Source organism: Pan troglodytes, chromosome 11 (assembly GCF_028858775.2).
Source record: "Pan troglodytes isolate AG18354 chromosome 11, NHGRI_mPanTro3-v2.0_pri, whole genome shotgun sequence".
In the NCBI taxonomy this organism is placed as follows: Eukaryota; Metazoa; Chordata; class Mammalia; order Primates; family Hominidae; genus Pan; species Pan troglodytes.
Window position 1 is genome coordinate 60,298,416 of NC_072409.2, and position 13,020 is coordinate 60,311,435.

Genomic DNA, 13,020 nt, shown 5'->3' on the forward strand with positions numbered 1-13,020 from the left:
TTTCCTTCACATTAAAAGAATGTTGGAATTTTTCACCTTTTTTCCATGTCTCTTAGCATTCCTTCCATATATTCCATATTTTTGTTTCTTTTTGCCACATTTTGGATCATTTTATATGTCCTGTCTTTCGTTTTACTAAATTACTCCTTTGCAATGTTTAATGTACTTAGAGTTTTAAATTTTATTATTATTTTTTAATTATACAAGTTCTTTTTTTGTTTTTCTACAAATATACTAGGTTTCGTTTTAGAACTCCTTGTTTTTTGAAAATACTTTCAGAGTTATCTTTTTATTTGTTCAAATAGACTAAGCATAGTTATTTTATAAACTGTATATAATAATTCCAATATCTGAATTCTTTGCTTATGTATTTCCCTAAATTCTTGTTTTGGTTATTTATTGCTCATGATATTTCTGCCTTCTGTGCTTATTATCCCTGAATAAATATTTTGGGGGATTCTTGAAAGCCCAGGATGAAAAATGCCTTTTTAATTAAAGGATTTGCTTTTGCTTCTTCCAGGTACCTGGTGCACCACCAGTCTGAAACCACCTTTAACCAAGTTCACAGTTTGGGTTCCCTGGATGTCTTAGTCCGTTTATGCTGGTAAAACAGAATACCACAAACTGGGTAATTTTAAATGAAAATACATTTATTAGCTTATGGTTCTGAAGGCTGGGAAGTCTGAGAACAAGGGGCCAGCACCTGACAAGGGCCTTACGGCTGTGTCATCTCGTGGTAGAAGGGCAAAGAGAGGGTGATAGAGATCAAGAGACTGAACTTGCAACCTGAAGCCCTTTTATAATTGACATTAATCCATTCGTGAGGGTGGAACCCTCATAACCTAAACACCTACCCTTAGGCCCCACCTCTCAATACTGTTGCATTGGGGATTAAATTTCCAAAACATACTTTTGGAAGGAGACATTCAGACCATAACACTAGATATAAACCATTAACAAAAAATTTGTGTCAGGACCTTAAGTTCTCTGGGATATTTTTCCTTTACTATTTTTAGCCTCCCATACTCTACAGTGTGCTAGAAGTAGGGATGGGAAATGTAATTTTGTGTTATATGTAAAGAAAATATTAACATTTTACATGTTTTTAAGGGGTCTTATATTTTATAGACAGGATTGATTTCTAGTTTTTTTTATTTTATTTTTGGTCTTTATTCTCTTATATGTTTGCCAAGTTTGTGAAGTCATATTGTCATTGGGTACAATGGTTCATTTGAAGTACACATAAAAAGGAAATTTGTCACAAAGTCGCAAATCACTAGTTGATGGATTTTTAGCTTAAAAAAAGAGAGGCATTTAAGAAACCTTACCATACAGAACATTAAGACAGCAGAGATTTCTATCCAGAACTTACACAATGACCTTACTGAGGTGTTTTTTATTTGTTTCATGTCATTCACTAATTCCTAATTAAACACAAGTCGATTTTTGTGTATGCATTATAACAGTGTACTTTATTTGCAGAAAAGATGTTTCATTCTTAGCAATATAGGAAATTCTGAAAAAATCTTGGGCAATAAAATAATAGAGGTGTTTCTTTGCTCAATAATTTAATACATATAAGCAATGATTTAGGAACTATAGAGTTTTTAGCTTAAGTAACTATTAACTATTGGTGAGGTAGTATAATGAGGGATGTTAATTTACTTATATGCTTAAACTACAGTGAAATATTTTATTAATGATATAGTGAATTACTGTAAGGAAAACTGTAATATAGAATTCTGAAGTTCTTATTCCCTTATTCCATTTTAGACTGAGTGACAAAATTACCATCAATACATGCAATGTTGCTCAGATTTTTAAATCACATTTTGTTTCGTTAATTTATCCAGCTTTTCTTATTTTATAGGGAGCCACTGTATATAAAATTTCCTGTATGATAGACTTATGAAGACTTACTTAACATTATATTTTTAAATTTTATAACAGGCTATATTTTCACCATGATAAATTGAATTCTGCATTTGTGGTTTCTCCATGCTACAAAGAATGTATGTAGTGAAGCTTAGCTTGTCATATGGTGAACTGGTGAAAATGGCATCATGAAAATGGTGTCAACATTGTTCTCTAATGAAGGAGAAAAAGAGTAGACAAAAAACCTCTCATGGGAGTATAGAATACTTTTGGGGAAAAGATTCTGAAAAATCATTCAGCTTCTACAGTTTAGTTATAATGAATAGGAATCATGAATATTGAATATAGTATGACTTCAAAAAAATCTTGCTTCCACTTTTTTTACTGCTGCTTAGCAAAGAAACGTATATTGAACTAAAAATATAAGCTAGTCTGTTCAGATGTATCTTATATTTTTAATGTAAGGTGGAAAGCTGGCTTACAGAACTTTTTAATGCACAAGAAATAATGAATGCTACAAAATCGTACAGGCTCATGGTAATTATTAGCTTTAAAATTCCTGTATTTCATAAACTCTAGTTAAAATGACTTTGTGTTACTTGGGCAAATTTAATCTTCTGCTAATGAATATGTTCTTTACAAGAAAGTTTAAATGAAATATTTAAAATTCAGTTAAGATGGTTTAATAATTTTTCTCACATTTTTAATGAGATTTAATTTTGACCAAGAATAGTTCCGACCACATTGTACTCACAGCCCCCCAAAAGTCCATATCCATTTATATCTGTGTCAGAGTGAGTTAGATTTTTGTTGTCATTAATGACTGACGTATATTTGAGCCATAGGTTTTTGGTTATCATTAATGACTGATATATATTTGAGCCCCAGACCATATACAAATAATATAACCAAGTAATGTAAGTTTTCTTATAATCCTTTTTTTACTATTACAATCCTTAGGTAAGTCTGTAAGGCAGTGACAACTCAATACCAACATCAACAACAATACCAAGAAAGGATTGTTCCTTCTTACTGACTCTAACAGAGCTGACAGCTCTCTTCTCTTTCAACAAGAAAAGCGTTATTTCATGAATCTTTTTTAAAAAAGAATGAGTGAAATTATTTTAAATATTAATTTGACACCCTTCTTTAAGACTTCTAGTAAAATTATTTTATTAAGGAGAGTCAGTCTGACTAGCAATAAACCTAAATTGTAGAAATAATTTCAATATGATATCATGTCTTTCAAGTGCTCCGTATTTGGTAGCTGGAACTATTAAATAAGTATTTTTAGCTTGATGCAATAAAAAGATGAGGTTCATTTATGGTTAACACTATCTATCTTCACACAAATAATCTATTTGATGAAGTATTTCAATTGAGCAATATTTGTTGGGGATCTGCTGTAGGCATGGCAGTCCATGGGGGTGACAAAGATGACCAAAACCTAGAACCTGATCCCAAAAACTTGTTTTTAGAGCAGACTAACCTTATCCACCGACAGTCTTATTAAGATGTAAATCTAATTTGCAAAGCAATAATTTCTTTTGAAATAAAACAAATGGAAACTTTTGCTTGTCCACTGATTGAAAGATTAAAAGCTCTTAATCAGTACTATTCTAATAAAGGAGACATAGCTTGTTTAAACAAAATGTATTTCAGACATTTCAGAAATCATATTTGGAAAAATACAAACTGCTCTCTGACACATTTTTGACTGTGTAAACTAGGACTCTTTCATTTCAAATTATAAACCTGAATTGGAACTCAATGCCATGCAATTCAATTCCTTTGTTTTTATTATAAGAGTAGTTAATTGATGCCTGTAATCCCAGCACTTTGGGAGGCTGAAGTGAGTGGATCACCTGAGGTCAGGAGTTCATGACCAACTTGGCCAACATGGTGAAAGCTTGTCTGTACTAAAAATACAAAAATTAGCCAGGTATGGTGGCGGACACCTGTAATCCCAGCTACTCGGGAGGCTGAGGCAGGAGAATCGCTTAAACCAGGAAGTCAGAGGTTGCAGTGAGCCAAGATTGTGCCACTGCACTCCAGCCTGGGAGACAGAGTGAGACTCCATCTCAAAAAAACAAAAAACAAAACAAAAAAAGAGTTGTTAATTGCATGAGTAGCCAAATGTAGATTTTAGGACTAAGATGCCTTTTCAAAAATCTAGATTTGTCCTTCTAAATGCAAGCACAGAGTTTTACAAGCAAGCTCCCAATTCATTCCTGTAGCAGCCCCCTCTTATCCGCTGTTCCACTTGCTGAGGTTTCAGTTACCTGTGGTCAACTGTAGTCCAAAGATACTGCAATATTTTGAGAGAGAGAGAGAGAGAGACAACATTCATATAACTTTTATTACAGTATATTGTTATAATTGTTCTATTTTATTACTAGTTATTATTAATCTCTTACTGTGCCTAGTTTATAAATTAAACTTGATCATAGGTATGTATATCTAGGAATAAATATTGACATATAGGGTTTGGTCCTATCCATAGTTTCTGGCATTCACTGGGGGTCTTGGAATGTATTCCCCGTGGATAAGGAGGGACTACGGTACTGTCTTTAAGACAAGAACTTAAGTCTTTAGAATAAGTAATTTCCTAGCCTAGGATATTTCAAACTTTAAAGAACTAATAGAGGAGAAGTTTTTAAAATCAGTGTACATTATTCTAGATAGCTATTTGCTGGTAGATATGACATTGGAAACCCATGAATTGCCTAGATAGGGAAAACTGGTTTTCTTGAATTCCTAGATTCTTCCCTTTCTTACCAGCATTTAGATGGACTGTGCTGCAAGAAAAATGAGGGAACTAACAAGCTCCATGAAGTACTTTGAGGCATCATTTGCGTGTGTGTGTGTATGGACATATTTTAAGATCACTCATATAGGAGAAAAGTCTGTCTCATGCCATTGACCTTCCCTCTTTCACACCTCAACATGGAGAAAGGATGGGAAGGGAGATTACAGTTGAAAGTGTTTCTTTCTGTGTCCTATTTTTTAAATTTATTTTTGTTTCTAAACATTCCTTACATAGCAGGCTATGCAAACCCTAAGCTCTGAAGAACACAGAAGGTGAGGACACAGAAACATTTAATGAGCTGTTTTGAAGAACTTATTTTTTCTGGTAGATGACTGATTTCATGGTGGTGATGGTGGTTGGATAATCATATTAGGTTTCTGACTATTTTGAATTTTTAAATTCATGTATTTATTCAACAAATATTTGTTGAGCACTAACTGTGTTCCAGCCACCGTACTAGTCACCAAGGACAGTTCTTATGGAGTACATAATCTTGTAGGTTTTTTCTCACCTAAGAGTTTTTTCATTATTCTATTAGTAATTATGCACCTTTTTCCATTGTTTCAGTTCATTTGCATACATTTACTCATGATAGAATCCAACATAATTATGTAAACACGTAGTTGGGTCTTTTTTCTTTTTTTTTAATCCACTCCGACAGAGTGGATTACAAAGTAAAAGACAGAGACCACTGTCTTTTAATCGCTGTATTTAGACCACTGATGCTTAAAGTTAGAGCACTAATGTTTAATGTGATTGATGTAGGTGGATTTTTATCTACCATATTTGTTACTGTTTTCTATTTGTTACCCTTGTTCTTTGCTTTTATTTATTTATTTTTTTGTCTTTCTCTGCTTTCTCTGGTTTTAATGGAACATTTTATATGATTTCATTTTCTCTCCCCTCTTTAGTATTAGTTTGCTAAGGATATCATAACAAAATACCATAGACTGGGTGGTTTAAACAAGTGAAATTTATTTTTCTCACACATCTGGAGGCTAGAAGTCCAAAATCAAGTAGTTGGCAGAGTTAGTTTTTTCTGAGGCCTTTCTCTTTGTTTGCAGATGGCTGCCATCTCGCTGCGTCCCCACATGGTCTCTCCTCTGCATGCACACATTCCCAGTGTCTGTTCATGTGTCCAAATTTCTTCTAAGGACGTCAATCATATGAGATTGGCACTCACCCTAATGCTCTCAATTTAACATAATTGCCTTTTTAAATGCCCTATCTGCTAATCCAGCCAAATTCTGAGGTATTGAGGGTTAGGTACAAAACTCAACTTACGAATTTTGGGGGGAATACCATTGAGAATATATCACATATCAATTATACTTCTTTTAAAATTTTTTAGTGGTTGTCCTAGAGTGTAAAATATATATTTACAGCTATTCAAAGTCTACTCTACTTCTTAAAGAATGGTGCAAGTGACCGGGTGCGGTAGCTCACGCCTATAATCCCAGCACTTTGGGAGGCTGAGGCAGGTGGATCATTTGAGGTCAGGAGTTAGACACCAGCCTGACCAACACGGTGAAATCCCATCTCTACTAAAAATACAAAATTAGCTGGGCATGGTGGTGCGCACCTGTAATCCCAGCTGCTTGGGAGGCTGAGGCAGGAGAATTGCTTGAACCTGGGAAGCAGACGTTTCAGTGAGCTGAGATTGTGCCATTGCACTTCAGCCTGGGTGACAAAGTGAAACTCCATCTCAAAAAAAAAAAAAAGAAAAAAAGAAAAAAAAAAAGAAAAAAGTATGGTGCAAGTACCTCATAACAGTATATTCCCAATTTGTCCCCCATCCCTTATAGCATTGCTGTTTTTTATTTTACTTATACATAAGTGATAATCACTGAATACAATGTTGCTATTATTATTATTTTGAACAAATTTAGCTTTTAGGTTAAGAATAAGAAAAATAAAAGATTTTATTTTACTTTTATTTTATTCCTTCTCTAAGCCTTCTCCTTTATGTAGATCCAAGTTTCTGACCTATATTATTTTACTGCTCTCTGAAGAGCTTCTATTAACATGACAAATTCCTTCAAATTCTATTTGTCTAGAAAGTCTCTATTTCTCCTTCAGTTTTGAAGGATAATTTCACTGGATACAAAATCTAGGTTGGTGGTTTTTTTTTGTGAACACTTTAAATATTGTATTCCATTCTATTCTTGCTTGCATGGTTTCTGAAGAGAAATCTGATGTAATTCTTATTCTTGCTTCTTTATAGGTAACGTGTTTCCCCCTCCCCCCCCCCGGCTTCTATCAAGATTTTATCTCTGTCTTTAATTTTCTGCAGTTTGAATAAGAAATATCTAAGTTCAGATTTTTTGGAATTTATCCTGCTTGTTGTTCTCTGAGCTTCCTGGATCTATGGTTTCGTGCCTAACATCAATTTTGAAAATTCTCAGCCATTATTATATCAAACCTTCCTTCTGTTTCTTTCTCAATGTATGTTATGCCTTTTATAATTGTCCCGCAGATAAACATACAATTTCAACATCTTGCGATGTCCAAGAAATATATTTTCTCAAGAATAAGGGAAAACCGAAAGTTGGATTTAGGAAACATGGTTCTAATTCATTTGCTCCTCCATTTATTTATTCAACTTGTATTTTTATTGCATACCTACTTTGCGTTGGTTCTGACAACCTTTATTTAAAAACATAGCCTTGCATGCATTATGTCCATTCAGCATTTCTCAGCAGTGACAACTTCATCACTTGGTAATGAACCAGAAATTAATAATTCTATCCTTTGTTGTTCATTTCTAGAATTTAACAGAAACAAGTTGGAAGAAAAACCATGTGAAAGCCTGCAATGATATTTTCACCTTTTTTGTGGAAAGAAATAGATACAGAATTGGTAGTATTTACTATTATGGCATTTTGCTTTTGAAGGAGAAGAACCTGTATGGTCATGAAAATCCAACAAAAAATAAAAAATACAAATGACTATGCGAGATTTGCCAGTTAAACACAGTTTTTTAAAATGAAGAGGACATCTAATAAAGGGTAAATATGTTCATATATCTTAATGACTTACCATTAAAAGTACCAGTTTAAAAGAAGAAAATGAACACCACCACAGATGGCTTAATTTTACCCCTTGAACATTGTTCTTTTTGTCATATGGAATCATGCATGAAAAGCAGCTCATTCTGCAGTCTGTAATAGTTCTACCAAAAGGGAAGCCTTAACAGAACAATATGTATTAATAAGAAACACAAACACAGAATTGCTAAATATTTTGATTTATGTTTTTGGCTTCAAAATTCTTGCCTTGGGAGTACTTTTGATATCTGTGAATATCCCTTCATTCTAAGGGGATAAGAAATACTATGGCTATGGATGACACTCTCTCTGTAACCAGGCAAAGATAGCATAATTTTCTAGTGTTGTACTTTGCGAAAGAGCAGCTGTAAATATTCAGGGGTATCTTGCTTTATGTAATAGAATATCTCTGAAAAGCCTGGTTACATGTAACTCAGCCATTACATTCAAAAAATATCTTAAATGTACTATGGGAAAGCTAAAAACAGCCCGTAAAGTCTTTTCACAGTCAATAGAAATCACTGATAATGTTTTTCTCTTGCTGGCTTTGATCTTTAAAATTATTGATACTATGTGAAAAACATCATGTTTTATTCAAAGATAAGGTGCTCTGTATAACTACAGTTATTTTATATGATTGAGGTCTACCTTTCTAACTTCTAATGCTTTTAAAAATGTCAAGGCGGCCAGGCGCAGTGGCTCATGCCTGTAATCCCAGCACTTTGGGAGTCTGAGGCAGGCAGATCACAAGGTCAGGAGATTGAGACCATGCTGTCTAACACAGTGAAACCCCATCTCTACTAAAAATACAAAAAATTAGCCGGGCGTGGTGACAGGCGCCTGTAGTCCCAGCTACTCGGGAGGCTGAGGCAGGAGAATCGCTCGAACCCGGGGAGGCAGAGGTTGCAGTGAGCTGAGATCATGCCACTGCACTCCAGCCTGGGAAACAGAGTGAGACTCTGTCTCAAAAAAAAAAAAAAAAAAAAAAAAAAAAAGTCAAGGCATCTCTATTTACTGTTCTGAAAAATGCAGGCTCTAGAGGTGGACTCCTTGGTTTCAAAACGTAGGATCTACGAGTCACTAACTCTGACCTCGTCTATAAAATGCCTCAGTTTTCTATAAAATAACTATAATATTTCAAAGATTTTTTGTGCATATTAACCAAGATGATGCATGGAAGTACTTAGCACAATACCTGGCTTACTAGATCTTAATCACTCTCATTTGTCACATGGTTTGAAGGGAAAAATACAGATTGCAGAAAGCAATTATCATATTGGTATTTAACAATATGCATACAAGATATTTTTCCATTTTTTTAGATTATAAAAGCAAGAAATGCCAATGGTATAAACAAAATCAAGTAAACTAGTACAGAAAGTTTTAAATTTAAAGTAAAGTCTTATGCTACTACATGTATGAACATTGAAAACATTTTGCTAAGTGAAACGGGCCAGTTACAAAAGACCACATATTATGGTATCTATTTATATGAAATATCCTGAACACATAAATCTATTTAGACAGAAAGTAGATTAGAAGTTGCCAAATGTTGAGTGGGAGATGAGAGTAGTTGGAGGGTGGTGGCTAAATTGGGTGGGGTTTCTTTTGGGGGTGATGAAAAGCTTTAAAATTGATTGTGGTGATGGATGCACAACTTTGTGACTATACTAAAAGTCATTCATTTATACACTTTAAAAGGGTAAATTGTATGGCATGTGAATTATATCTCAAGCTATTTTTTTTTAAAGTAAAGTCTGCCACTCTTATTCCCACTCCTAGGCCCACTGCCCATAGTGTCTACTTTTAGTTCTTCTGGGTGTTCTCAACTTACCAACTTTGGATTGTATGTGTTGACTTCCTATAAGAATTCTTCCTCATATGTCTACCTCTGTCTGTGGATCCTCCTTTTCCTGATTTTTAAAATGTTTTTATTTGTTTTCATATCTGATCCTCCCTCTCTCTCCTCTTCTCTCTCCACATACATACGACACACATCCAGGAAAAAAAATCTGCCGATAGTTGTATTCCAAAATGTAGTTTATCTCTGAGAGGTAGGATATGGATAATTAATTTTTCTCCTTTTATCTCTCTGTATTTGCTAATTTTCAGTATCTATTAGGTATTAATTATATTATTAAACATAACTAAATCAAATGTTAAGGATATTGATGAAAATATTTTAAAAAATATTTTAAATACTTGCCTTCCTAATTAGGCAGAGTTCTTAGACTATTTTCCCTTTCCTTGATTATGTTGATTATGCAGGTTATACCTGCAGGCCAAACTTCCTCCTTCCACAACTTTCAGGTGATTTTTCTAATACACAAACATGATTGTGTTAATTCTATGCTTAAAAGCTTTGACTTGCTCGTTATCACTCCCTGAAGACATATCTGGATTCTTGCTCATGACACAGAAGGCTGTCGTAGCCCAACCTAACCTACTTTTTTTAGAGTTAATTCTTAGTGTTAGACCCTGTGCTAGGGTTGCAAAGAAAAATGAGAAATTGATATCATACCCTTGGAGAGTTCACAGATTGTGAACTGGTTCTGCTTCTTAGTAGCTGAAATTGTCTGGTTAGCACATAGAACAGGAATCACCATGGTATTTCAGAATCCTGGGCTATTATGTCCGATGAACAAATAAAGGCTATTCACCTGTCATCTGTTTTGGTCCAAATAAAGGAGTCCAGAATCAGAAAGAGAAATGGCTATGAGGAAAATAAGCCTTGAAAAATAGTGGGAAGACAATGAGGCTCTGCTAATAGTAATGCCACTTTTACATATGCATTTGGAGTGATGAGTAATTATAACCCATATTGTATGGACTTTTTGAGTCTATAGAGGCTTTAATGCAAAAATAACCATCTCTTACCTATCTACTTTATTTAGCACTCAAAACAACTTCATGAGATCTTACTGGTATCCTCAATTCACAGATAAGGAATGAAACTCTAAGAGATCAAGTTGCTGACTCAATATTACACACCAAATTAAATCAGACTTCCTTCTGTCTTCAAATTCTGTTATCATGGAGAAAACATCAGGGTTTACTCTTTGATTTAAGAGCAAAGAATTGGAAAGAAGTGGGATATTAGTTTCGGGAACTAAAAGCCACCATAAAGAAATGTCTTAGAACTAGCTATGCTCCTTATTGTGACAAAAACCACAGCAAGAGATCATTATTCTGCTTACCTTGTGCCCAGCACTCTGCTAAATGCTTTACATATACTATTGAATATATTTTTGAATTTAATTCTTAGGAACTCTATGAGGTAGCTACTGTCTTTTTCTCCATTGTCTAGATGAGGAAAGCAAGGCTTAGATAAGTGGCTTAGCCTAAAATCTACAATAAGTGGCAGAGCTGGGACTTGCACCATAACAGAGCCCATGTTCTTCCCTTGAGCTCCACAACTTACTGTGTGCTTTCCTTTGAGAGAGTGGTTAAAAGCAATATTTTTTCTTTTTAAAATCCAGAAAAGCTGTTTCTAGAATTTTGGGTGTCACACATTAGCTTTTTACAGTTCCTCTTCTCTCTCTGGCTCAAAGCCACCCTGATTAAACAGATGGAGGGTGTTTAAACAGATGGGTGGATATGATGACAACTTGTTCCTGCTATGATTTTCCTGTTGCCTCGACCTTATCTTCTTAATGCTCTAATATTACCAAGCCATTGCAATTGTTTGTAACCAGCTTATCATTTGGCCTTATTACAAAATCTGAGAAAATGAGAAATTTATGGTAAAAGGAGTAGAAAGAATACCAAAATTATAATTTGAAAACATGATTTCCAATGTTAGTTCTGACCCTTTTTAACTTTTTTGAGATGTCTATTTTCCTCACTTTAAATTGTCAATTTCCCCTGACACATAGAACACATAGAAGATCCTAAACTCATTAGTGATTTATTAAAAACAAAACAACCCAAAACACCTGTATCCTGAATTCTCTCACTTTTAAATCAACTTCTACGAAAACTCTCAGAGTACTGCGCAAGAAGCTTTTTAAAATTTCATTGATTTATCCCTGGAAATTGAGCCCAACTCACTTCTGCCTCTCTTTTTTTAATTTACTGATTTTAATTTTTGAATATAATATAATTTTTCTTTAAATAGTGGCAAACATAGCAATCTCTTTATGAAAAAATAGATGTATAAGACATACTTAGATGGAAATGACTCTTGAACATATTTTCCCTCTTTTTCAGTTCATGAATTATGACAGGTAAGTAGGTGTATATTCTTTAATCATTATAGAAATCCTGATTGCCAATTTCCCATCCAATGCATAGTTCAAGAAGAAGCCATGAATATTTCCTTGTCTCAGTCCTTCCTGCAGTTTTTGATTTTGTGGTTCCAGATAGCATTCTTGTTTCTTGCAGCAGGAGTTTAAAGCTGGAATCCCTTTGACCTTGGCCACAGCAAACAGAAGATTAATGAAATGAAGCTGAATGACAGTGCTGGCCCAACATTCGCAACATTCATCTTTTCCCTTCAGTTATTTTACCACTGGGTCTCAATTCATTTCACCTGACTCTTCGACTCTCTTCTACTTCTCATGACTGGGGGAATTCCTTTACATGTTGGACTGGAAATTTGGATTTGGTGGTCATCAGTGTGAATGTAGTAGCTATGAGTGATGATGATGTCATCCAAGGAGAGTAAATAAATGTGAAAGAGAAGAATGTCATCAATAGGACAAAGCCCTGCCTGAAAACCCTCATTTCTCATGTCAGCTTTAATGTATTGCCTCAATAATTTTTTTGTCAGTATTTGAAAAGTTTTCATTAGCTAAATATATAAATACATAAATAAAGCTGACATTTACGGTAAAACTAAAAGGCTTAAGATCCTTGAAAAGAATGAGTGGATATACATACCTAATCCCTGGATGAAAAACCTTTCTAAACATGTCACCCAAGGCAGAAAGTCTTAAGAAAAAAGATTAATAGAAGGTATAACGTCTATATCTCTATAGCTATTAATAGAAGATATATATCTTCCATTAATCTATGTATCTTCTATTAATAGAGATAGAATATGTAGAAGGTATGTATTTTCTAATTAATAAAAATACTTAGATTAATAAAACTATGTAGATTAATAGAAGATATATACATGGAAAAAATAAATATATCTATCCATAGATGGATAGATAGATATTTCTAATCAAGTCTGAAAGACAGAAAAATAATATGAAAAAGATCTGGTAACCCATATAACACATAATTGAAAATTCTAATATATAAATAGCCCACATAATGTAAGGAGCGCCTCTACCCGGCTGC

The 13,020-nt window shown here is 34.0% G+C and overlaps 1 long non-coding RNA gene across 3 annotated transcripts in view; it reads left to right on the forward strand.

Annotated features, from left to right (window-relative positions):
- LOC107976672 (uncharacterized) overlaps positions 1-12,563 on the forward strand; it is a 37,262-nt gene extending 24,699 nt beyond the window's left edge. For all 3 annotated transcript variants that reach the window (XR_008537064.1, XR_008537065.1, XR_001720777.4), the window contains 3 exons: positions 521-628; positions 7,453-7,692; positions 12,115-12,563. This is a non-coding gene — a long non-coding RNA (uncharacterized LOC107976672). The remainder of the gene's footprint in view (positions 1-520; positions 629-7,452; positions 7,693-12,114) is intronic.
- The last annotated feature ends 457 nt before the right edge of the window (positions 12,564-13,020 follow it).